This window comes from Schistocerca americana, chromosome 3, assembly GCF_021461395.2.
Source record: "Schistocerca americana isolate TAMUIC-IGC-003095 chromosome 3, iqSchAmer2.1, whole genome shotgun sequence".
Classification (NCBI taxonomy): domain Eukaryota; kingdom Metazoa; phylum Arthropoda; class Insecta; order Orthoptera; family Acrididae; genus Schistocerca; species Schistocerca americana.
In genome coordinates this window covers 262946257-262972635 of record NC_060121.1, presented here as the reverse complement: position 1 = coordinate 262972635, position 26379 = coordinate 262946257, and positions in this window count along the sequence as shown.

The window sequence follows — 26379 nt, the reverse complement described above, 5'->3', positions numbered from 1 at the left end:
CGGAAAATAGTAAACGCTAAAATTAAGATTTGGCCCTGTCTGACTACCCCCTGAAGCAGACTTTAGGATCTCTTAATTCTATAAATTACAATATAAACATAAATGAATGATGAAGGCAGCTAATCCTACTAAATGATAAACGTTGTTCCTGCTTATATATTTATTGCAGATTTAAAAAACCTTTAGATTACTAAGTTTACATTTCCTAAGTAAAATTACTAATCAATTGCCCAACTCTGCCCCTTATTATGACTGCGCGGTCTAATATCAATAACTCGAAATGACTGACATGATCTACGTTCCAAACACTAGAAGACACTGCTTTCAAAGATGATCTACGGTGGTGTGGAACCTCAGTGGAAATAAACTAACGTGATCGCAGCTGTTTAACTTTTATAGCCCTAATAAGCCGAAGCAATTTGCTATATCACCGTATGTAGTGCGTCCGGCGCGTCAAAGTGATGGTTCTCGTACTCGTCTGCGACAATGGAAAAACTCCAGCCACAAATAAACTCTTTCAAACACTAGGACGGCAGAAGGTGGTCCTCTGACTAATATACTCTAATACTATCTTCTCCTCTCTGTGTTCTACAGACGAGAAACGCAAACTCCCAGCCACAAGGCCGGAGTTCAGATAACGTCTCAACGTAAGTATAGGCAGAGGGAGTGCTCTAAATCACTGAACGCTGTGTACGCAACGACGACTTCTAACCCGGAGGTGAAGTCCAGAATCGTATAGGTTCGCAACTGTTGTAACTGTAAACTCTTCTGAGAGCAAAGACAGCAAGTCCGTCTGTAACAACAAAGCTGATATCGAGCGACCGTCACACAGGGGCGCTCACAACATAAGACCACGTCTCTCCACCGCTGGCCTCCCAGCAAGGCTCGGTTCCCCACCCTCGTAATTCCGAAAACGAATCATATTCCCGAAACCACGGAATATTTTCTCTCTCCACAGATTCTTCCGAACGCCGACCAATCATATTTTAGTCTTTTGTCGTCCAGCGTGGAATGTTTGTGAGGAGAAATCTGTACTCATACAACGGTATGCCTCTGAGTAAAAATTCTTGGAAGTAACCCAGCCTGCTTGGTTTCCAAGGTGACGCTTCCTCGTTCCTCTCAGCTATCCCGCGTCCGGCCATCCTGATTTAGGTTTTCCGTGATTTCCCTAAATCGCTCCAGGCAAATGCCGGGATGGTTCCTTTCAAAGGGCACGGTCGACTTCCTTCCCCGTCCTTCCCTAATCCGATGAGACCGATGACCTCGCTGTCTGGTCTCCTTCCCCAAAATAACCAACCAACCAACCAACCTCTCAGCTGCGTCCAAGATTTTCGTAGTTTCCGAAGTACAATCTTTCCTGTCCCGCTACACACCGGCCTGTCGCGAATCTATTGTGCCCCAGCGCTCAGGTATCCCAACGTCCGTCTTGCTACTTCCTGTGTTTAAGCAGGACCAACACACCTGTGTGGGCCTTCCACCCACAGCCTGAGTTCCGTTTCATTTCGACTGTCGTTCCAACCTCTACTAGTATGGTAATAAATACACTCCATCACCTTTCACGCAATAAGCATTAAAAATTATTTACGAGGCGTACGTGACAATGTCTGTCTCCTTTATATATTCATATATATATGATGTACAGTCTGTCATATGATATGTAATTGTGTTCGTAGGTCACGGCAAAGTATGTGGATGGGTGCTTGTAAGGTGCGAAATTATAGCCACCTTACATTACAAAACCAGTAACTCTTTCTTTGCACATGAACAAAAATATATTGGAAACCAGAGACTGTTATACTGTAAGCCAGAAACCATTTTTCTTTGTCTTTCCTTTACTGGCGTAAGCAGTCGTGAGCACACCAGTCGGCAAAGCTGAAGCGAAGATCGATTAGTAAGCGCTGGATCAAGAGCGCCTATGACCAAAGAGGCCAGAGACACACCCACAAGCAACACGCCGCCAACGCCCTCTCGACAGCATGTATTTAGGCCAATACCGCTGACCAGAGGGCGTCACTAACTTACTCATCCAGTTTGGCGTTTGTCAGTAAACTCGCAGAGTGGGTTTAGTTCATTGCAGGCTACTACAGTACATAGCGACCAGATTAGTGACTATAGGGGCACTAGTACTTTGCATCAGTATGTATGAGGACCATTACTCGTGAGATTGTACCACATGACGTGGACTCTATTCAAATTAAGTAACACCTTCCTGTTCATGTAAAAAAGAACCGCATTACTCCACGTGTGCATTTGTGTTATAGAAAGAGGATACTGGCCACCCATAACAACATCCTCTCCCTTGCATCCTTGCAGTACAAGACTCTACATTTCCGTCTGATACAATAAAAGATAATCCTCACTATAAAGGAGAGTGAATTTCTACTTGTGCCAGATACTCGTACTTCAGACCACAATTTCAAAATTTGACATAAAGGCTTTTACGGTATGAAAATGTCTGCGACATGGAATAACACGTACGAAATAAAAGCTTGTAAAAAATTTTGCACATTATTCAATGTGCAAGACAAAGAATATTCCTTTACGGGAATCCTATTTCAGGTGAAACGGAGAAGCGTAATTTTTTGTCTGTTACGTAATAGGCACTTTGTCGCTCAGATCTTGTGATCCACTAGCACAGTGATGCAACACCATCTGCCTCACATCTGTGCCGATGTATAACTGTTATGCATTCCCCATTTTATTGGATCCTACCTGTGTGAAAACAATCAACATCAATTGTTGATCAACATTTTCGGAGCCTACTGAGAAAGGCTTCTATAGCGGAATCCATGTTTCGGAGAGAAATTCTACAACACTTTATATATTTTAAGTGTTTTTTGTTGAGTCTCTTCATGGAAGGATAGCACCAACTATTACAGAAATAGAGGTATTTGTATGTTTCTTAACTGTATTAACACAGTTTATTGAAATTAGTATATTTGTGTTAAAGACATATTTAACAAAGCTTATAAAATGAATATTACACACTTACATACTCACTCACTGTACTGACCTCAATTAAGTCACTAAGTGTCACTGAGACCGTCTGAGTCGATAAAATGTAAGAGAGGTACAGGAACTGCCAGACTGTTGACCTAGTGTCGAAACTCATGAAACAGTAAACTGTCATTTACACGACTTAAATCTTGATAACCTGCCATTGTAGCATCACTAACCGATCTAACTGCGCCAGAGACTTATTGACTTATATAGGCATTAACGACCGCAGTGTCGTCTTCTCCTTGTTTACATATCTCTGTATTTGAACACGCATGCTTATACAAGTTTCTTTGGCGCTTCAGTATATTTTCCTTGTACGGCATAGGCTGTTTACCATGGAGTTACACACCGCCTCCAAAACGTCTGGTGGCTCCAACTTGTACGACAGGCGGCGTGCCTGTCGCAGCAGACACCAATGTCGACAGGGCACTATGTTCCTACGTCAGGTCACGTGCCCTCTAAGCGACACGCGGATATCCATCCGCGCCTGGCTATTTAGGCCACCGCCGGACCGTGCTACGTCAAATACGCCCTACGCCTCAAATCTGTAGTAACAGTATTTCCGTCTGTCAGTATCAGCAGTTCAATCGCAGCGCTATAATGATTGCAGACGAGCAGTTTCGTCTCACCGTTCCACGTCGGCAGACCCAGTCCTGTTCGTCGTCGTGTTCGCGAGCACTACATCATCCGTCAAACGCCGGCTGCACCGGCGCGGCAACGTCCTGTGTTTTCCCACTATGACTTTGTTGTTCGTTGTGTAGACACCTCACATACGTCACAAGAGAGATATTTCTTTGGTGTGTAGTTGTGTGGATAATCATCCAAGGATATAATAACAATAATAACAGAATTTTGTTTTGTTAATAAAGAGTTATTCCATCAAAGTGTCTTCGATCAATTCGTCAGCACGTGGATACTCCAATTACTGACAGCAGATACCATTAGGGAGTAAGAACTATGACAACGACGAAGCAAGACTGCAAATGATAGTTGGATAGAGCTGCCATGATATTCTGAACCAAAGTGTCTTCCATACTCCTAAAAATCGGTGTCAAGCAATTTGAACACCACACTGTCCTACTCTTGTTACTGTGGTCTTCAGTTCAAAGACTGATTTGATGCAGCTCTCCATGCTACCGTGTCCTGTACAAGACTCTGCCTCTACGATTTTTGCCCCCCCCCCCCCCCCCCCCGACACACACATACACTTACTTCCAGTACTAAATTGGTGATACAGTGATGGCTCAGAATACGTCCTACATACAGATTCCTTCTTCTAGTCAGGTTGTGCCACAGATTTCTTTGCTCCCCAGTTCTGTTCATACTTCCTCATTAGTTATGTGATCTACCTATCTGATTTCAGCATCTTCTGTAGCATCATATTTCAAAAGCTTCTATTCTCTTCTTGCCTATTGCCTAAACTGTTTATCATCGATGTTTCACTTCCATACAAATACTTTCAGAAAAGACTTCCTAAGTCATAAATATATATTTGATGTTAACAAATTTCTCTTCTTCAGAAACGCTATTCTTGCCATCGCCAGTCTACTTTTTATATCCTCTATACTTTTGCAATCACCAGTTATTTGATGCCCAAATTGCAAAATTCATCTACTGTCGTAAGTGTCCCGTTTCCTAATTTAATTCCTTTAGCATCGCCTGATTTAATTAGACTACGTTCCATTATCCTAGTTTTGCTTTTGTTGACGTTCTTACTGTATCCTCCTTTCAAGACAATGTCCATTCTGTTCAATTGCTCTTCCAAGTTCTTTGCTATCCCCCACAGAATTACAATTTTATAGGAAGATTTCAGAGTTTTTATTTCTTCTCCATGAACTTTAATCCCTACTCCAAATTTTTCCTTTTGTTTTCTTTACTGCTTGTTTAATGTGCAGATTGAATAATATAGGGGATAGGCTACAACCCTGTCTCACTCCGTTCTCAACCACTGCTTCCCTTTCATGATCATTGACTCTTACAACTGCCGTATGATTTCTATGCAACTTGTAATTAGCCTTTCGGTCCCTGTATTTTACCCCTACTTCTCTTCAAAGAGAGTATTCCAATCAACACTGTAAAAAGCTCTCTCTAAGTCTACAAATGCTACTAACTTAAGTATGCCTTTCCTTAATCTATCTTCTATGATAAATCGTAGGGTCAGTATTTCGTCGCGTGTTCCTACAGTTCTCCGGAATTCAAACTGATCTTCCCCGAAGTCGACTTCTATCAGATTTTCCATTCCTCTGTAAAGAATTTGTGTCAGTATTTTGCAACTAATATTCGTTTAACTAATAGTCGGTAATATTCACACCTGTGCGCACCTTATTTCTTTGGAGTTGGAATTATCGTCTTCTTTTTCATGATTGACGGTATGTCGCCTGTTTCATACATTTGCACACCAGATGGAAGAGTTTTGTCATGAGTGACTCTCCCGGTAATTATAATTATTACCTCAAAAAATAAGTTAGATAATTATCTTTTGTTTGTGTGCAGGTTCACGTCCACAGTCTTGCTACATCTGACACCACAGTACCGTAGCAGGCTGCAAGATGAACCGGAACAAAGCAGCGCGGCCCACTGGTAAAGTTGAGGTAATAATTCTTTTTCTGCATTTCAAGGGGAACAACGTTCAACAATCCACAGTGAGCTGGCTGAAGTGTACAGCAAGAAAGCGCCACCTTACCACACAGTGGACAGGTCGCGCAGGCACGTCCAGTGTAGTGAAAGAATCCTGAATGGCGGAAAGTCTGAAGTAGGCCGCGCGGAATTAGCCGTGCGGTCTTAGGCGCTGCACTCATGGACTGTGCGGCTGCTCCCGGCGGAGGTCCGAGTCCTCCCTCGGACATGGGTGTGTGTGTTTGTCCTTACGATAATTTAGGTTAAGTAGTGTGTAGCCTTAGGGACAGATGACCTTAGCAGTTAAGTCCAATAAGATTTCACACACATTTGAACATTTGAACACATCTGAAGTGGCAGACAAGCCCGCTGTGAAGAGTCGGGAATCTCAACCGAACTGGGAGACCATTGTGCTCGATAGCCGGAGTATGACAATCGAGGTGATAGTGGAAACAGTGAAAATCTGTATCGGTCATGGATCAGTTTCCAACACTGTGTACGACATTTTGCTGTGTTATACGACTGCTCAAAACCGTTCATAAGGCTGTACGAAGCGACGCAGCAGTGGAAATGTTGCAGCTGAGCCAGGACAATCCATACGACTCTGTTAGGCGCCTAAAGAGTAAAACATATGGGTGTATCTCTGCGAACGCGACACAAAGAATCAAGGCAAGCAGTTGAAACAGTCGATTCACGACCGACTAAAATGGCGATGACCAAACCGCCATCCGGCTAGGTGACGATGAGTGTTTTTCTGACTGCCATGGTATTTTGATAAAAAGTTTTACTCTTAAGGGCTGTACCATCACGGCAGCATACTGCTGAAATTCCTTGAAGAGGTTACGGAAGACCGTCAAGAAGCGTCACGGGGGAAGTTATCCAACAGGGTGTTTTTGCACCACAACAGCGCCCCTGCATATTCTGATCGTGACTCAGTCACACATACTGCTTCCTTTGGCAATCAAATTTTGCCTCATCGCATCTGTTCTCCCGAAGTGGCACCCGGCGACGTCTTGGTCTCTTCTCAGATGTAAAAACCATTTCCATGGCACGCATTTCCAAATTGACGAAAAGGTGCAACGTTTCCTGAATATCCAAAACGCAGACAAAAAAGAGTCACTGGCAAGTCATCCATCCTTGAGAAAACTGCATTCAAGGGTGAATATTAAAATGTATCGAACTGTAGCCAGTCTCGTGTTTCATCTTTTTTCATCGACCCCATTTAGAATAATGATATGACCGGACAACTTATTCTGTGATAGCAAATGTATACACAAGAAAAAGCGTCATTATCATTGCGAGTGCGTAATGATTGCTGAGGGTACCCTTTTTTTCTTTTTAATTCTCACAAGCACAGCTACTACATTTCTTACTATTGAGCTGGTAGTACGCTGTTGTAGTCCGGAGCTTCCCGTTGACAGCATCACTGAGCGAGGTGAGTTCTCCGAGCGGACAGCAGGGGGGAATACAGGTCCAGTCTAAGTCTCTAGTGAGTGAGGGTCCAGAGCCCATTCAGTGCGGCCGAAAGCGGCGCAGGCTTTGACGGATTAGCAACGCTGGTGGTGGACAGCGCCTGTGGGGCCCTGAGTTCATTGACCGACCTTGGATTTCGTCATCGCGCCGAATATGCATAAAGAGTTTCTCCGAAAGCCCCTTGACCATCCGCGCAGACGCGAGTGCCTAGATCAGATAACATCTCACCATGGCGTGGAATTTACCCCGGGCCGGCTTTTAGTTGCTCAGCGTACGCAGATTTTGGGGACGACCGTTTGCCATGGTTCGGCGCTGGACGTTCTAGTATATGGGCTTGATAACGTTGTTAGAGGATTCCCGATTGGGAGAATTAGAGACACAGCCACGGACTGACTAAAAGAGCGCTTTTGGCAGGCTCAAGCCACGGTGGAGCGGAGAGCACAAGTTTCTGGACCTTTTGGGCAGAATTCTACGACCAAGCAGTTTCTCGCTTTCGGGCCCAGTCCTTTGTGCCGAGATCTTTTACAGTCCGGGCACATGCATTGTGCGCCGTTGACGCAAGAGAGCAGATGGGACCAGAGTCCATCACCGCCTGCAACCTTTACTCACTTCATCTTATACATTTTGTGTAAATGCCCTAGCGGTGTGGCGAATACAGAACTCGTATTCAGTGATAGGCACCTTTATACGGTGTAATTAATCATTCTCTTTCGAGGAGACGTCTTAGCCATAACTTCGCTCTTCTGGGTTCTCATTCTTTATACACACTAGCCTACCGATGCAGTAATCACCACTGACTTAATTCTGCTTTGCAGTAGATCCAGAACAGATGCAAATGATCTTCACGACGGCAGTCTTATCCTGTTTAAGCACTTCAACTCATTTTTTCCAGTGATCAATTATTATTGGCCAACGGCCTTGCCGCAGTGGTAACACCGGTTCCCGTCAGATCACCGAAGTTCAGCGATGTCGGGCTGGGCTAGCGCTTGGAGGGGTGGCCATTCGGTCTGCCGAGCGCTGTTGGAAAGTCGGGTGCACTCAGCCCTTGTGAGATAAAACTGAAAAGCTACTTGATTGAGAAGTAGCGGCTCCGGTCTCGTAAACCGACATACGGCCGGGAGAGCGGCGTGCTGACCACATGCCCCTTCATATATGCATCCAGTGATGCCTGCGGGCTGAGGATGACACGGACGCCGGTTAGTTCTGCTGGGCCTCCATGGCCTGTTCGGGCAGAGTTTAGTTTAATTTTATCAACTATTATTACAGGTATTTCTTTCAGTATATGTTTTGATTATTGCCTGAAGTTCGTAATTGGTAAATGTACACGATTCGAAATCCTTGTCTCATTCCAGTAGTCGGTAGTCCCCATCACTACTCAGTAATTCATTAATGTCTATTAAGGCACACACTTACGGTTTACGTGTCAGGGACATGAACATCCTTCCTTCCTTTCCCTTGCGCACAGGACGTTTCAATACGTGTGCACCAACATAAAAAAATGGTTCAAATAGCTCCAAGCACTATGGGACTTAACATCTGAGGTCATCTGTCCCCTATACTTAGAACTACATAAACCTAACCAGCCTAAGAACATTACACAAATTCATGCCCGAGGTAGGATTCAAACCTGCGACCGTAGCAGTCGCGCGGTTCCGGACTGAAGAGCCCACAATCGCTCGGCTACAGCGGCCCGTACGTGTGGACCGTACATCTACATCTACATTTATACTCCGCAAGCCACCCAACGGTGTGTGGCGAAGGGCACTTTACGTGCCACTGTCATTACCTCCCTTTCCTGTTCCAGTCGCGTATGGTTCGCGGGAACAACGACTGTCTGAAAGCCTCCGTGCGCGCTCTAATCTCTCTAATTTTACATTCGTGATCTCCTCGGGAGGTATAAGTAGGGGGAAGCAATATATTCGATACCTCATCCAGAAACGCACCCTCTCGAAACCTGGCGAGCAAGCTACACCGCGATGCAGAGCACCTCTCTTGCAGAGTCTGCCACTTGAGTCTGTTAAACATCTCCGTATCGCTATCACGGTTACCAAATAACCTTGTGACGAAACGCGCCGCTCTCCTTTGGATCTTCTCTATCTCCTCCGTCAACCCGATCTGGTACGGATCCCACACTGATGAGCAATACTCAAGTATAGGTGGAACGAGTGTTTTGTAAGCCACCTCCTTTGTTGATGGACTACATTTTCTAAGGACTCTCCCAACGAATCTCAGCCTGGTACCCGCGTTACCAACAATTAATTTTATATGATCATTCCACTTCAAATCGTTCCGCACGCATACTCCCAGATATTTTACAGAAGTAACTGCTACCAGTGTTTGTTCTGCTATGATATAATCATACAATAAAGGATCCTTCTTTCTATGTATTCGCAATACATTACATTTGTCTATGTTAAGGGTCAGTTGCCATTCCCTGCACACCGTACTGGGGGATCTGCACAGTGACAGAGGATACTCGGTGCATTTCGATGGCAAAATGATAACAGTATAGCCTACCCGACAGGCGTCTTGCTATATGTAGAGGAGGATAAACACCAACCATAAAGTAGTTTAAAGATCGCAGCTTACCTTTTTCTAGGCGGTAACGCAAGCTTTATGAGTACCCCTTGCGTGTACTCTTCGGACCGAGTACTGAGCTACCGAATCACAACAAAAACAACGCACCGCGACTGTAGTACAAATAAGAATATCGCCTTGCAGTCCATCCCATTCGCTACGAGTGACGTGCTTCCGACAAGACGCGCTCGGCGACCCTTTGCCCTGAATCCCTTCCTCTGTGCCGCCGGCTCCCCTAGCAACGTGCACGAAAGCCCCTTCCCTTTCCTCGGGTTTTATTGTGCCTGTTTACAGTTATTACTTCATTTCGCAGCGGCGACGCGGTTAGCAGCGGAGATACCATTAATGTAATGAATATGGCGCGTGTAAATTAGCTAACAATGTGTTTTAGTGAGCCTTCCAGCATATCGGCGGCGCAGTCGTTAACGCCGCTCGCGGCGCCCGCAGCTGCACTCACTGCGCCTCGCCGTACGACGAGGGAAGCGGATTTTCCACAGAAAAATGTCGGGCAAATACACGTCTCTTTTACGAACACTATTACTCTGTGCCCACACACTAACTTTTCTGATTAAACTTGCTACACCTAGTTAAAATGGTTCGAGTGAGTAAGGCCTCTGAGGCCGTGTGGAAGAGCGACCTAGTAGTAAGGCATTAAAATTGCAAAGAAATTGCGTACACTTATTGTTGGATCAAAAATGGCTCTGAGCACTATGGGACTTGACATCTGAGGTTATCAGTCGCCTAGAACTTAAACCTAACTGACATAAGGACATCACACACATCCATGCCCGAGGCAGGATTCGAATCTGCGACCGTAGCAGTTGCGCGGTTTCGGACTGAAGCGCCTAGAACCGCTCGGCCACCGCGGCCGGAATTGTTGGATCCAACAGTATCTTTTACTAAAATGGTGAGACAGTTCTCAGAATCTGTTAAGATTTATTTTAGTTAGCAATATTTGTATTCTGGATCGGACCTATAGAGAAGGTGTAACCTCCATTTTTAGTAGTTACATCGCTGACCAGTGACTGTAGAAACATCTTTGCAAACATTTTTGTAATAAAGTCAATTATTACTTCTACGTTTAGAACTGAATCATTTCTCCTGATATTGAAGAAACCTTGTTTAGTTATTCTGAAGTAATATGTATATACACAGATAGAAGGGACGCATGAAAATTTGTACTAAGCTCGGGGTTCGAACCAAGGTCTCCTTCTCACTAGGCAAATGCGCTGACCACTTCGTCACGCTGGCACAGTGGCCTCTGCACATATGCCCAGACTACCCTAGCACACCTCCCTCCTCAATAAAATTCCCATTCATTCTTCAGCCCACCTTGTATTGTCCCTAAACTAGACCATTATTGCACAGGCTCTCCAACTGTAGTGCAATAGCACCTCAGCATCGAACGACTATGTGGAATCCTACCTGAAACCCGGGCATAGGTGTGTTAATCAAATGGAACTATGTGGTTCCAGAGACTTTTTCAAGTTTCAAATGACTATGATGCATGTATGCGGCAGTAAAAATTTGTACCAAAGCCGGGTTTCAAACCCAGATCTCTTGTTCAGTAGTCAGATACGCTAACCACTACGTCACTCTGCCACAATGGCTTTTGCACAACTGCATGGATTACCCTAACACACCTCCCTCCTCAATCCAAAGTCCCATTCACACGTCAGCCCCCGGGTTATTTCCCCTTAACTTGAATAGCGTCGCAGAGGCTCTCCAATACTATTGGAACAGCACTTCAGCATCGGATTAAAGGATTGCGGCAGGAGGCGAGCTTCGGTGTATTTGTGCAAAAGCCAGTATAGTGGTTAACACCTCTGTCAAGTGAGCAGAAGACCCAGCTTCGAATCCAGGTCTTGGTACAAATTTTCAATAGTCACTTCAGTCTATATACACTATGTGATCAAAAGTATCCGGACACGTTGCTGAAAATGACTTCTAAGTTTGTGGCACCCGCCATCGGTAATGCTGGAATTCAGTACGGTGTTGGCCCACCCTTAGCCTTGATGAAAGATTCCACTCCCGCAGGCATATGTTCAACCAGGTGCTGGAAGGTTTCTTGGGGATTGGAAACACATTCTTCACGGAGTGCTACACTAAGGAGAGGTATCGCACTAAGGACAGGTATCGATGTCGGTCGGTGACGCCTGGCACAAATTCGGCATTTCAAAACATCCCAAAAGTGTTCTATAGGATTCAGATCAGGACTCTGTGCAGGCCAGTCCATTACAGGGATGTTATTGTCGTGTAACCACTCCACCACAGGCCGTGCATTATGAACAGGTGTCCGATCTTGTTGAAAGATGCAGTCGCCATCCCTAAATTTCTCTTCAACAGTGGGAAGCAATAAGGTGCTTAAAACATCAATGTAGGAGTGTGCTGTGATAGTGCCATGTCAAACAACAAGGGGTGTATCCCCCTCAATGAAAAACACGACCACATCCTAACACAACCGCCTCAGAATTTTACTGTTGGCACTACACGCCAGCCGTTGTGGCCGAGCGGTTCTAGGCGCTTCAGTCCATAACCGCACTGCCGCTACGTTCGCAGGTTCGAATCCCGCCTCGGGCATGGATGTGTGTGATGTCCTTAGACTGGTTAGGTTTAAGTAGTTCTAAGTCTATGGGACTGATGGCGTCAGGTGTTAAGTCCCATAGTGCTTAGAGCCATTTGAACCATTCGAACTTTTGAGCAGTACACACGATGGCAGATGACTATCATCGGACATACGCCATACCCACACCCTGCCATCGGATCGCCATATTGTATACCGTGGTTCGTCACTCCACACAACGTTTTTCCACTGTTCAATCGTCCAATGTTTACGCTCTTTACACCAAGCGAGGCGTCGGTTGGCATTTACCGGCGTGGTGTGTGGCTTATAAGAAGCCGCTTGACCATGAAACCCAAGTTTTCTCACCTACCGCCTAACTTTCATAGTACTTGCAGTGGATCCTGATGCTGTTTGGAATTCCTGTGTGATGGTCTGGATAGATGTCTGCCTATTACACATTACGACCCTCTTCAACCGTCGGCGGTTTCTGTCAGACAACAGACGAGGTCGGCCTGTACGCAGTTGTGCTGTACGTGTCCCTTCACCTTTTCACTTCACTGTCACATCGGAAACAGTGAAACTAGGGATGTTTAGGAGTGCTGAAATCTCGTGTACAGATGTATGACACAAGTGACACCCAATCACCTGATCACGTTCAAAGTTCTTGAGTTACACAGAGTGCCCCATTCTGCTCTCTCACGATGTGTAATGATTACTGAGGTCGCTGTTATGGAGTACCTGGCAGTAGGTGGCAGCACAATGCACCTAACATGAAAAGCGTATGTTTTTGGGGGTGCCCGGATACTTTTGGTCACATTGTGTACATACATCACAGATGTTAGGGATTGGAAAGGTTTTTGGAAGCATATAATTTCATTTGAAAAGTAATATGTTTTTTTAAAGTATTTGTAATTGTTGATGGCTAAATAGCGTACTCACAAGGGAGCAAACAGAGGAAGTGCAGCAGTATCCTCTCGTTGTTGATCTGAAAGGTCGGTGTTAGACCAAGCTCAATCAGAGAAAAAACATCATTAGATGAAATGGAAACAGGTGCCAGTCTGCCTCATCTACATGAAACGGATTAATATTAGAAAAGGAATAAGTTTGGAGAGGGCAGAATGATTCACCAATAAGTAATAAGCCCAATGGATAAAGAAAAGTCTGTCATCCCCTTAAGAAAACACACTGCTCACTTTTGAGTTCTGTAGATAGCATAGGAGTGGTACCAGATGGCCTTGTAACCCTCCACCGTTGACGTAAGTCGTGGTACTGAAGTAGTTGGCGGCTGGTTTGGAGGAGGGGACCAAACAATGAGGTCATCGGTCCCAATTGATTAGGGACGGGTGGGGAAGGAAATGGCCGAGCCCTTGCAAAGGAACCATCCCGGCATTTGCCTGAAGTGATTTTGGGAAATCATTGAAAACCTAAATCAGGATGGCCGGACGCGGGTTTCAACCGTCGTCCTCCGTAATGCGAGTCCAGTGTGCCAACCAATGCGCCACCTCGCTCGGTACTGAAGTGGTGTGCATGTGCCGATCAGTTGTATGAAATCAGTCCAATAACATTGATCAACGTGGAGACATAGCAGAATGGTCACAAAGTGAAGTTGCCCGATTCATTAGTTTATCAACACAGACCGACCAATGTGTCTACAAGAAATCCTATACACTACCCACTTAACAGCGATGTAACACGTCGAAATAACAGCGGTTGAAGAACCGTCAGCGACCGGAAGTGAGTGAAACCGATCATCAGTGACAAAGCGTGATAAGCGCCACAGGAATCGCTGCTGTCAGTGAATGTAGATCAATCATAACCAGTTTGAGAGCGAATACTGTGTAGCGAACTTCCCCAAATGGATCTTTGCAGTCGAGTACCTCCCTAAAGGCCGTTTCTCACAGCGGCACTTGAATCTTCACATGTTCACAAGGTCAAACAACATGGAAGCTGGACAAATGGTTCAAATGGCTCTGAGCACAATCAGACTTAACATCTGAGGTCATCAGTCTCCTGAAGCTGGACAGTATCTCACTGAAGGAGAGTAGTCTGCTCTGACGAGTCCAATTTCTCCTCTATCCAAATGATACAAGGCGTCGAATGGATGATGGTCCAATAAGGCGCTTAATACGCAGTATGTGCAGGGTGTATTTCAGGCCGCAGGTGGTTTTGTGTTGTTTTCGTAGTTTATTGCGCACCATTACTTCGGCCCGCTCACATAGGGTAGCTTGACACATGAACATGGGTTTATATATCAAAAGCCTTGGTGATCAGGTGACGCCATTTCTTCTAAGTCTTAATGACGAGTATGGTGTGGACACACCTATCTCCAAAGACAACACACTTGTTCCCAAGGCTTCATGCAAACGTTCCTGGTTTGGTGAACACTCAAGAACGCTGCCGCATCTCGCCTATTAAATTAGGTCACCCTATCTTAAACCTAAAGAAAATATGTGAGGCTATTTGAAACAGGGGATGAAACGTAGCAATCAACATCCCCGCAATTTCGCAGCCTACGGGATGTAATGATGACTAAACGGCTTCTTGAGTAAGTTACAGCATTCCTGAAAAAGATCGTCGAGCCTATAGCAGGTGTTACACTTACCAGCCTCATTGATATTTTACTTTGGCATTTTTGTGGAGCGGATGTTCATCGATTCCTGCCTCATTGTGCCCGACGGCAGAGCCATGGAACTTCAAAATTGACAGAATTTAAACTGGGAAACAGTACATACATCCTTGTGGGTGAATAAGAAGGTAATAAAATGTTTAATTTTTCTTTGTGAAGCTCTTAGCAGGTGACATCCCGCTAAAAAAATGTCACAAGAGACGATATTGCCGGAGAGAAGTAATAAGACGACAGTTACGTAAATAACGAAGCAGCATCATGCACTGATTCAGAATGAAAGTGACAGCGTAGTAAAATTCTGTCACAGCCGGCTGACTGGTTCGGGGTAAAACAGGAGTGGGGCAGGTAGCCAGCACCGCTCCGGGCCGGACCCGCCTCGGTGATTACTGGAGTTAGCTGCCGGGCTTGCATGGAGCGCCATTCCAGCAAACGGCGCGTCCACGCCCCCGACTTACAAGAACGCAGGGCGGAAAACAGGCCGCCTGTTAATTATGTGCATCCGGACACGCCCAGCGACTTGGCGCGGCAAGCGTGCAAGCAAAAACCGCCGGCCAAGGCGGCTGCGACGGCGACCGTACTGCAGTGCATTTCGTTCCGACTTCGCAATGAGCGTCCAAGCAAGAACAATGAAACGCACACTCCGACGTTATCGTGAGCGAGCCACACCACTGTGTTCCATTAATTGTAATTTTTGACATTGATTTCTTCGATGGTAATCATCCTGCAGACTAGCATCAGTATGAGTTTCTGCAAAGATACACTATGTGATCAAAAGTAACCGGATACCCCCAAAAACATAAGTTTTTCATATTAGGTGCATTGTGCTGCCATCTACTGCCAGGTACTCCTCATCAGCAACTTCAGTAGTCATTAGACATCGTGAGAGAGCAGAATGGGGCGCTCCGCGGAACTCACGGACTTCGAACGTGGTCAGGTGATAGGGTGTCGCTTGTGCCATACGTCTGTACGCGAGATTTCCACACTCCTACACATCCCTAGGTCCATTGTTTCCGATGTGGTAGTGAAGTGGAAACGTAAAGGGACACGCACAGCACAACAGCGTACAGGCCGACCTCGTCTGTTGACTGACAGAGAGCGCCGACAGTTGAAGAGGGTCGTTACGTGTAATAGGCAGGCATCTATCCAGACCATCACACAGGGATTCCAAACTGCATCAGGATATCCACTGCAAGTACTATGACAGTGAGGCGGGAGGTGAGAAAACCTGGATTTCATGGTCGAGCGGCTGCTCGTAAGCCACACATGACGCCGCTAACGGCCCAACGACGCCTCGCTTGCTGTAAGGAACGTAAACATTGCACGATTGAACAGTGGAAAAACGTTGTGTGGAGTGACGAATCACAGTACACAATGTGGCGATCCGATGGCAGGGTGTGGGTACGGCGAATGCCCGATAATCGTCGTCTACCAGCTTATGTAGTGCTAACAGTAAAATTCTGCGGTGGTGGTGTTATGTGTGGTCGGGTTTTTCATGGAAGGGTCTTGCACCCCTTGTTGTTTTGCGTGACACTATCACAGAACAGGCCTACATTGATGTTTTAAGCACCTTGTTGCTTCGCATTGTTGAAGAGCAATTCGGGGATGGCGATTGCATCTTTCGAGACAATTGAGCACCTGTTATGTACGGCCTGTGGTGGAGTGGTTACATGACAATAACATCCCTGTAATTGACTGGCCTGCACAGAATCCTGACCTGAATCCTATAGAACACCTCTGGGATGTTTTGCAACGCTGACTTAGTGCCAGGCCTCACCGACGAATATCGACACCTCTTCTCAGTGCAGCACTCCGTGAAGAATGGGCTGCCATTCGCCGAGAAACCTTCTAGCACCTGACTGAACGTATGCCAGGGAGAGTGGAAGCTGTCATCAAGGCTAAGACTGTACCATCACCATATCGAATTTCTGCAATACCGATGGAGGGCGACACGAACTTGTAAGTCATTTTCACCAAGGTGTCAGGATACTTTTGATCAGATACTGTACGTTGAATATCAGATAAGGTTATTTTGGTATCGGATTTAGCAATACGAGTAAGTATACAGTAAAAAAATTGGATACCCATAAAAACTATCAGCAGTATAAGATGGAAAGCATCGCTCGTGTGAAACTAAACTTGCTCTTTTCTCCAATGGTGTACTGCGAACTATGGATTAAGGGTAACAGGCAGATCCCATATTTCAAGATTTCCGGAAGGCGTCTGACACGGTGCACCATTGCAAGCTGTTAACGAAGCCGCTAGCATTCGGAATAAGCTCATAGATATGTGTGTGGCTCGAAGGCTTCTTGAGTAATAGAATCTAATATGATATCCTCGATGGCGAGTGCCGATCAGGAACAAGGCTATCGTCAGGAGTAACGCAGGGAAGTGTGGTAGGACCGCTGTTGTGCTCTGTATTCGTAAACGATTTGGCGGACAGGGTGGGCACAATCTGCGGTTGTTTGCTGATGATGCTATGGTGTGAGGTAAGGTGTCGAAGTTGAGTGGCTACAGGAAGATACAAGACGACTTAGACAAAAGTTCCAGTTGGTGTGATGAATGGCATGTAGCTCTACATGTGGAAAAATATAAATGCGGATGAGTAGGATGGACGAACCTGTAATGTTCGGTACAGCATGAGTAGTGTCCCGCTTGACACAGTAAAATTTGTGGGAGTAACGTTGTAAAGCGAGATGAAATTGAACGAGCATTTGAGAACTGTGGTAGGGAGGGCGAATGGTCGACTTTGGTTTATTGAGAGAATTTTAGGAAAGAGCGGTTCACCTGTATAGGAGACCACATATAAGACGCTGGTTTGAGATCCGTACGAAGTCGGATTGAGATAAGAGATTGAAGCAATTCATAGACTGGCTGCTAGATTTGTTATCGGTGGGTTCGAATAACGTGCAAGTATTTCGGAGATGCTTCGGGTAATCGAATGAGGATCACTGGAGGGAAGAAAACGTCCTTTTTGAGAAAAACGTAGGTTAAAACGTATAATTTCATGGAAAGACTTACGTAATAGTAGCACACATCCTATGAGAATATAAGTGTGTATTAAAATCAGGTTGTTATTCAATAGTAAGGATTTAAAGTGTCCTATCTCATACAACCATTTTGTTCTATGAGCCTTTATTCCGGAAACAACAGGCCACCCTCAGGTATAAAAAAGACATTAATTTATGCACATGTTTTCAGTCATGATCACTTGTACCTACATCAACGTTCCACATTAAATGCATCAAGAACAGGGAACACAGGAAAGTACTAAATTTATGTTTTCGGTAATGGTCGCATGTCTCATAATACACAAATCAAAAAAAAGTTTTGCATCACCTCGGCTCCGAGAGTTCCGGAACCTGTATAGAAAATTCGAATAGAGACCAACATAAATATCATTTCCGCCCTCTTTACTGCCCATGAAAACCACACATTGCAAGTTGTACCACCATACAGCGAGACCTTCAGAGGTGGTGGTCTAGATTGCTGTACACACCTGTACCTCTAATACCCAGTAGCACGTCCTCTTGCACTGATTCATATCTGTAGTCGTCATGGCATACTATTCGCAAGTTCATCAAGGCACTGTTGGTCCAGATTGTCCCACTCGCCAACGGCGATTTGGCGTATATCCCTCAGGGTGGTTGGCGAGTCACGTAGTCCATTAACAGCGCTTTTCAATTTATCCCAGGCATGTTTGGTAGGGTTCATGTCTGGTGAACATACTGGCCACTCTAGTCGAGCGATGTCTTTATCCTGAAGGACGTCATTGACAAGATGTGCGCGATGGGGGCGTGAATTGTCGTCCATGAAAACGAATGCCTCGCCAATATGCTGCCGATATGGTTGCACTATCGGTCGGGGGATGGCGTTCACGTATCGTACAGCCGTTACGGCGACTTCCATGACGACCAGTAGCGGCGTACGTCGGCCCCACATAATGCCACCCCGAAACAGCAGGGAACCTCCACCTTGCTGCACTTGCTGGACAGTCTGTCTAAGGCCTGTCCGAGTTGCCTTCAAACACGTCTCCGACGATTGTCTGGTTGAAGGCATGTGCGACAGTCTTCAGTGAAGAGAACGTGATGCCAATCCCGAGCGGTCCATTCGGCATGTTGTTGGGCCCATCCGTACCGCGCAGCATGGTGTCGTGGGCGCAAAGATGAACCTCGCCATGGACGTCGGGAGTGAAGTTGTGCATCATGCAGCGTATTGCGCACAGTTTGAGTTGCAACACGACGTCCTGTGGATGCACGAAAAGCATTATTCAAAATCATGCCGTTGCTGCCAGGGTTCCTCCAAGACATAATCGGCAGGTAGCGGTCATCCACTGCAGTAGTAGCCCTTGGGCGGCCTGAGCGAGGCATGTCATCGACACTTCCTGTCTCTCTGTATCTCCTCCGTGTCCGAACAACATCGCTTTGGTTCACTCCGAGACGCCTGGACATTTCCCTTGTCGAGAGCCCTTCCTAGTAGAAAGTAACAATGCGGACGAGATCGAACGCGGTATTGACCGTCTAGGCATGGTTGAACTACAGACAACACGAGCCGTGTACCTCCTTCCTGATGGGATGACTGCAACTAATCGGCTGTCTGACCCTCTCCGTCTAATAGGCGCTGCTTATGCATGATTGTTTACATCTTTGGGCGGGTTTAGTGACATCTTTGAACAGTCAAAGGGACTGTGTCTGTGATACAATGTCCACAGTCAACGTCTATCTTCAGGAGTTCTGGGAACCGGTGTGATGCTAAACTCTTTTTTGATGTGTGTAGATGTTATTTAGTATTGTAAATAACTAGTCTGTCATTTATCTTCGTTATCTAATACGTCTAACTGCCAGCCCTTCCGTTTTCCACATGCCATTCAGTGTATTAGAATTCGTAGCTCATTGTGCCATCGTAAGTTTCACATGTTGCAAGAGATCTGCAGCTGATAGTACAGCACTGTCACTTCATTGTCGTCCTCGTAACTGGCTGCAAAGTCGTCCATGAAAGTATTTTTAGCCAAAGGTACCGCTGCTATAAGATATGTGCCTCTAAGTCTTTTAGCCAATTCGCCAACGTTGCAGAAAGAAGAAATGAGCTGTATGTGACGTCAGATGGTAAACGTGTAAACCTGTAAATGATGACCTCATTCGTGCTTTGTGAAATTGTGTCCTCTTTCCTCTCAACATGAAACCAGAAGAATCTCGCCAGTCTCTTTCCTTTTCTTTAGAATATAGTTGTAAAAACGTTTGAATACCATTTTCAACAGCTTTCTGGAACATCCTGAAGCGAATTTATGTTGGGAGTATTTCAGACAATAGATTAGGTCCTGAGTCTAAAGTATCGTTAAGCGACGGTGAAACGTTTTCCCGCGACGAAACATCAAAAACAATCCTTCACTTCGTAACTCCCATTCTTTCTTTCTCTACTGCATGACGAAGAAAGTAGAAGACATCATTTGTACTGACATGAATAGCGAGGCGAGCGGAAAAGCTCCAGAATGATTTCACAAAGAGGTGGAAGAAAGAGTATCTTCTCGAGCTCAGAAACTATCACACTGTTCAGCGTCTTAACATGAAATCCATCAAACACCAAGTGAGACAGGATATTCCACCCAACTGTGTGGATCAACATATGCGTCTGACAGTAAAATGGTTTTAAAACAGCACAGTTTCCATCACTTTTAATTTGCTTTCGTGCCGTGAAATGATACAAATTGAATGTAAGTATGTGCATTTTATCGCATTTTTGAGTTTACTGTTCACACTTTTGTTGTTGTCTCCATTACATCTCCTGATACAAACGAATGTTTTGGAATGTTTGGAAATAGCATAAATGTCGAAATTGTAATAGCACGTAGTAAAATACACACTACCGTTAGTGTAACGTGATTTTTTTAACCAAATGAGTGATTTACATATAAATTTTGAGAACAGTGACAGAAAATCAAGACTTTTCTTTAAATTTATTGCTTAACCTAAATAAATGAAGAATGTGTAAATAATAGTTAAGGCCTTTTATCAACGTTTATACAATGTTTTGTTTCAACATAATATGAAAAATACAGTCTTTGGTAACATACTACTTTCAAAATTCAAGGATCTGTTTTCGTTTCCTCGCTGAGAATATAATTTTTAGCTATTCCAAAATATAGGAAAACTTACATAACTTTAAGGAGTTGACTATTTAAGGCTTTTAAATATGTTTTCTAAAAATATCACGTTTTTGCACTATAGCTGTATGTCAATTTATATAATGAATGTTGCAGTATTCGCCATATAACAGATCACTCTCAAGCATAATAAAATCTGTATATCGTGTATTAACGAATACTACACACGTGCATTTCCTTTCGGCTTTTATTATTGTTTCTCGTCAATGATGTTACACACAGAGATGAATAACAAAGCATTTTATTTACAATCCTCAACATCAAAAATTGTTCAAATGGCTCTAAGCACTATGGGACCTAACATCTGAGGTCATCAGTCCCCTAGAACGTAGAAGTACTTACACTTAAGTAACCTAAGGACATCACACACATACATGCCCAAGGCAGGATTCGAACCCACGACCGTAGCAGTCGCACGGTTCCGGACTGAAGCACCTAGAACCGTTCGGTCACCGCGGCCGGCGTTCCTCAACATCCTCCCCACCCTTATCAATCCTAGGCAGGGTCGACTAACATTTCTTCAGCAAGGTGTTGAAGTATTACTGTCCGCACTGTTATGCCTGTACCTGAACTTTGTTTCACATGTATAACGGCTATGTATGATATCTTCTTTTTATTTTATCACCATTCGTCACAGCATTTCAAAATTCTATTCCATATTCCATCTTCATACGTAAATTTAGGTATTACGGTTTCTCTTTGTTCATTCTTCTTCTTTTCAAAAGAAAAAGTAGCTTCTGTTCATGTTATATGCATATAGTATTATTTTAAAGTGTGCGTGATTCGTGTGATTTGGAGAGCAGTCACGAAATACACCAGCCGCGGTGCTTTTGCACATCATTCTCTGTGAAAACAGTACGACACTCGATAGACAAGTTGAGAACTGGGGTTCAATTCGCCGTACGGCCGTCCAGATTTATGTTATCCGTGGTATCTACATGTAGCTAAAGGCAAATGGCCGGATGGTTCCTTTGATAAGGACTAGTCTGACTTCCTCCGCCATCTGTGTCAGATCCAAGCTTATAAGCCGTCTCTGAAGACTTAGTTGTTGACGTGACGTTACATCCTACACTTCCATTCTTCAAAGTGGCAGGGGAATTCTTTATAGAAAGCAGCTGGATGATTTCAGGTTCTCTGTGCCTAAATCTTCCTAAGACAGTAGCATTTTCAAGTGTAGCAACAAAAGAGTTTCTTGTGTCGAACGAAAACTTGTGGCAAATTGATCTACTAAAGCGAACCTGGTGTTTTGTTCCTATAGTAAGACCCGTTTGTCAGGTTTGGTTGCTTACGTTTACACGTCAGCACAGAAACTGCGCGTATTGTGAGAGCTCTCTGTTATTCAGTTTGGCCCCTGAAAGGTTCAGTGAGGGTATGAGAGACTATCCTTCCTCCGAAAAAATAGATTTGTAGTGGCAGAATCTAGGAACGAGCAATTATAACGTAGTTTATTAGTGAACACAGCAAAATTCATAATGAATATTCCTGAGATATCATATCGTAAATGCACCACACTAATGCGAACTTAAATAATAGGAAAGGTATCGTCTGAACAACTGCTCGAGAAACAACTATACTTACAAACACATCAAACATTCCAAAATGAATTTTTCGTCCTTCAACCGAGTGTGCGCTGGTATGAAGCTTCCTATTATCTTGAAACTGTGCGCCGGACTGAGACTCGAACTCGGAACCTCAGTCCGGTACATAGCTTTAATCTGCCACGAAGTTTCACAACAAACATTATTTAGAAGGCAGTAAATAGTTTCTTTTTACTTTATCCTTGTCACCTTTTTGCCTTGTAAGCGCCATATAACACCGTATCGTTAAATGGATGTGGCTTTTCCACCTTCAAAACAATTTTCATTAAAACATATTTGTCTATTTACATTCCTATTTGTGTAGCGTAGGCTTTCTGATTGTTCGAGTATTGTAAAATGTAAAATATTTTTTTCTTTCAGATATTTCGTCTCTCTTCTGCGAAAAAAGTAGGAAAAATACCAGCCTCGTGCGACCTTTGCTATGTGCCCCGAGAAAAAAAGTAAATATCAAAATAAAGATTAAGAATACACAAAAGCACAAAATTCATTACTGTATGAGGAGTTAGCTCGGCAATAATAGGTGGACTTCAGATGCAAGCAGACGGCACCACATGGCCCTGAACACAGTACATGAGCAGTATAGACGAGATTTTAGAGATAGATGCTCGACCCAGTCAACTGCTGATCGCTGACGTCACTGACCGTCTTGCGATGTGGTTGGTAGTTGATTTACACGCAAGCGAGCGATAAGCGCCCACAAAGAGTAGCCGTTTTTGACCAGAAAGTCGTCGTATCAAACGGGGTAAAGGCGTTCGCGGTATTTTGCACGACGCAGTAACAACACACCGCTGGTAAACCAATGGTGGAACAGGATTTCCTGTGGCCTTGCTTGGCCCCCAACGGGGACGCCGCAGAGATTGATGCTTCTCGTCAGCTCACATTCCGCCGCAAGCAGGATGCGGAGAATTTTCTAGCGCGTGACTTCTCCAGCTGATGAAGGCAAATGACCACTACTCCAGGGCGGCCAGAGGATTCCCGCTACCGCAGATGTGCCGCGAACTTCACCTTTGCATGTCGCAGCATGAACTCTTCCAAAGTAAGAATACACAATGCGTAAAAGATAATGTACATAAAATGCACATTTCTCGTGGACCCAGATTTAATTTATGGAATACGCAACTCAGTCCAGTATATTATTTAGAAATACACTTTTTCAACAAGAAATCAACAATTTTGGCTGTGACAGGTCATCTTCAGACCACAAGAGCAAGCAGCAGTTCAGTTACAAACATACTGAAAAAATCACATTGAAACCTATATGCCATTAAAGATGATCTTGAAACCTGATTCAACCCTGAAGCAGTTGTACTTATATGGGCATGGCGTCTAGAGCGAAATTAGAATTAATTTAATACCTTCAGCTGCTGACATGCGTTGATATATACCAACGGGGACAGGTGAAAATGTGTGCCCCGAGAAGGTCTCGAACCTGGGATCTCATGCTTACATGTTTTGTTTTCGTTTGTTGCATCTGATCGGGGCGGATTTCGTAAGACACCCTTTTAAGTTTGTTGTTGATCTATTAACTCAGTTTTTTTGTTACACAGGGCAGCTAACCCTCTGGCCGAAAACGCTGAGTTACCGTGCCGGCATCCATCTGAGCCACCGAGGGCACATAGGATAGTGCGCCTGCAGGGACTGTCTCGCGCACGCCTCCCGCGAGACCCGCATTCTCACCTTGTATGTCCACACACTACATTCGTGGTGTCCCATCCCAACACATTCATTACTCGTGGAAGTCAATCTTAGAAACTCCCGTAAGAGTTCGAGGAATATGTGTGCATCTGCACAGAAGGAGAAGGCCATGGCCAGTATTCCCAGAACTGTATACTCATATGGATATGGTGTCTGTTCTTTCGGACATGTAACGAAATGTTGGAGAATAAGTGCACAACATAACTGTGGTTTTGCAAAAACTTGAAGAGTCCTACTTTTTTTTTTTTTCAAACAAGCACCGTGGTGAAATTTGTAGAGAGAAATAAGTAGAACCTGAAATTAATTTATAATTGACAGTTGGATTCGGAGTTTCATCCAGGATTTTTTAAACGAAAAAAATAAGTTAATGCACATTTTGTTTTATTTTTTATTGTTTACTTAGTGTCCTTTAGTTTGTGACAGCTTATTCGCAAAGACAACATACAAAATGTGTTGATTTGTTATAGATCATTTGTGTTACGATACGGTTTACGCATTGTGCTGGTATTAGCCGGCCGGTGTGGCCGAGCTGTTCTAGGCGCTTCAGACTGGGACCGCGCGACCGCTACGGTCGCAGGTTCGAATCCTGCCTCGGGCATGGATGCGTGTGATGTCCTTAAGTTAGGTAGGTTTAAGTAGTTCTAAGTTCTAGGGGACTGATGATCTTAGATGTTAAGTCCCATAGTGCTCAGAGCCATTTGAACCATTTGCTGGTATTACAGCTGTAGTAATTATAAAAATGGTGTCCTAAATTCTGCGATCCTGAGATCTAAGGACGTTATATTTCATGTGCGGACGTGCCTATGGAAGAATGGTTGGAAAAATATAGAAATACGCCCAAAAGTATTTACAGAAATCTAAAAAACAAATGTAAGACGCGTAACGAAACGCAGCTGTAGTTGCAATTCGTACAAATGAAAGGCGAAGCCGAGCAGAAACGTTTACAGACAGAACCAGAATAACAGCGACAAAAAGGATATTTTTAAGAGGCATTCTGGAACATATGCGAACATTTGGAACGCATGCCTTGATGTAGATTACCAGTAGTAGCCATGGTTATACTCCAAAAGCAAAAACGCAAGGCCGATAAATAAACTGACTCTGGACCAGGCTGTGTCTGAACCTACCCCTTGAAGAAAACTAGAAGAAGAAAGAAGAGGAAGCAGGAATGTACGATATAGCCAAGAGACTGGGTATGCGAAGCACGTATTGTGATTTTCTGGAAGAGCGAGCGCGCTATATCAAAATCCAGCCGACCACTACATCGCTACGCCATATGCCGCCCATGCCAGTGAAACGTGTGACCTCTTTTCTACGTATGCGTGACATATAATGACGACTACACAAGCAAAATATACTCATTCACAATGTCACTACTTCATCTATTTTCCCGCATGGAAACCTAATTCTAAAAGTTTTTAATTAGGAGGCGGGATTCTCCCTACTGCTTCGAGACAGAGTATACACATCTGAACTGTCTTTGTACAGACTTTCCAAGAAAATTCTTGAGATTATATTCTGAACAGGAAATTTCTCACCCTCGCTATGGGCACCATTACGCATTGCGAACACTATGACAACCGCATGGAAATAAAATGATAACTGAAATATGATTATAAACTGCAAGTTGTTTCGGGGTATTCAGTCGCTTAGTATGGGTACAAAAAAAAGTAAGTTTACCTTTTTGTTCCAGTTTTTACGCACTGATATATTTCCTTTCTGTCACCGCTGTAAGTGAACACAAACTCCAGTCGAAATCTCCATACGTGTTTCCATTAACAAAATACTCCTGGGTTCTGTGCAAAATCAAATTTTATAATATTTTATGACAGTGACACGGCAGAAAAATTTTCACTTGAATACTCCTAGTAACTTACTCTCGCAGAGTACCCTAAACCAAATTTTTCTCTCTACACAAATTAAAAATCGAAGTTCTAACAGCCGGCCGGTTCTAGGCGCTACAGTCTGAAACCGCGCTACCGCTACGGTCGCAGGTTCAAATCCTGCCTCGGGCATAGATGTGTGTGATGTCCTTAGGTTAGTTAGGTTTAAGTAGTTCTAAGTTCTAGGGGAC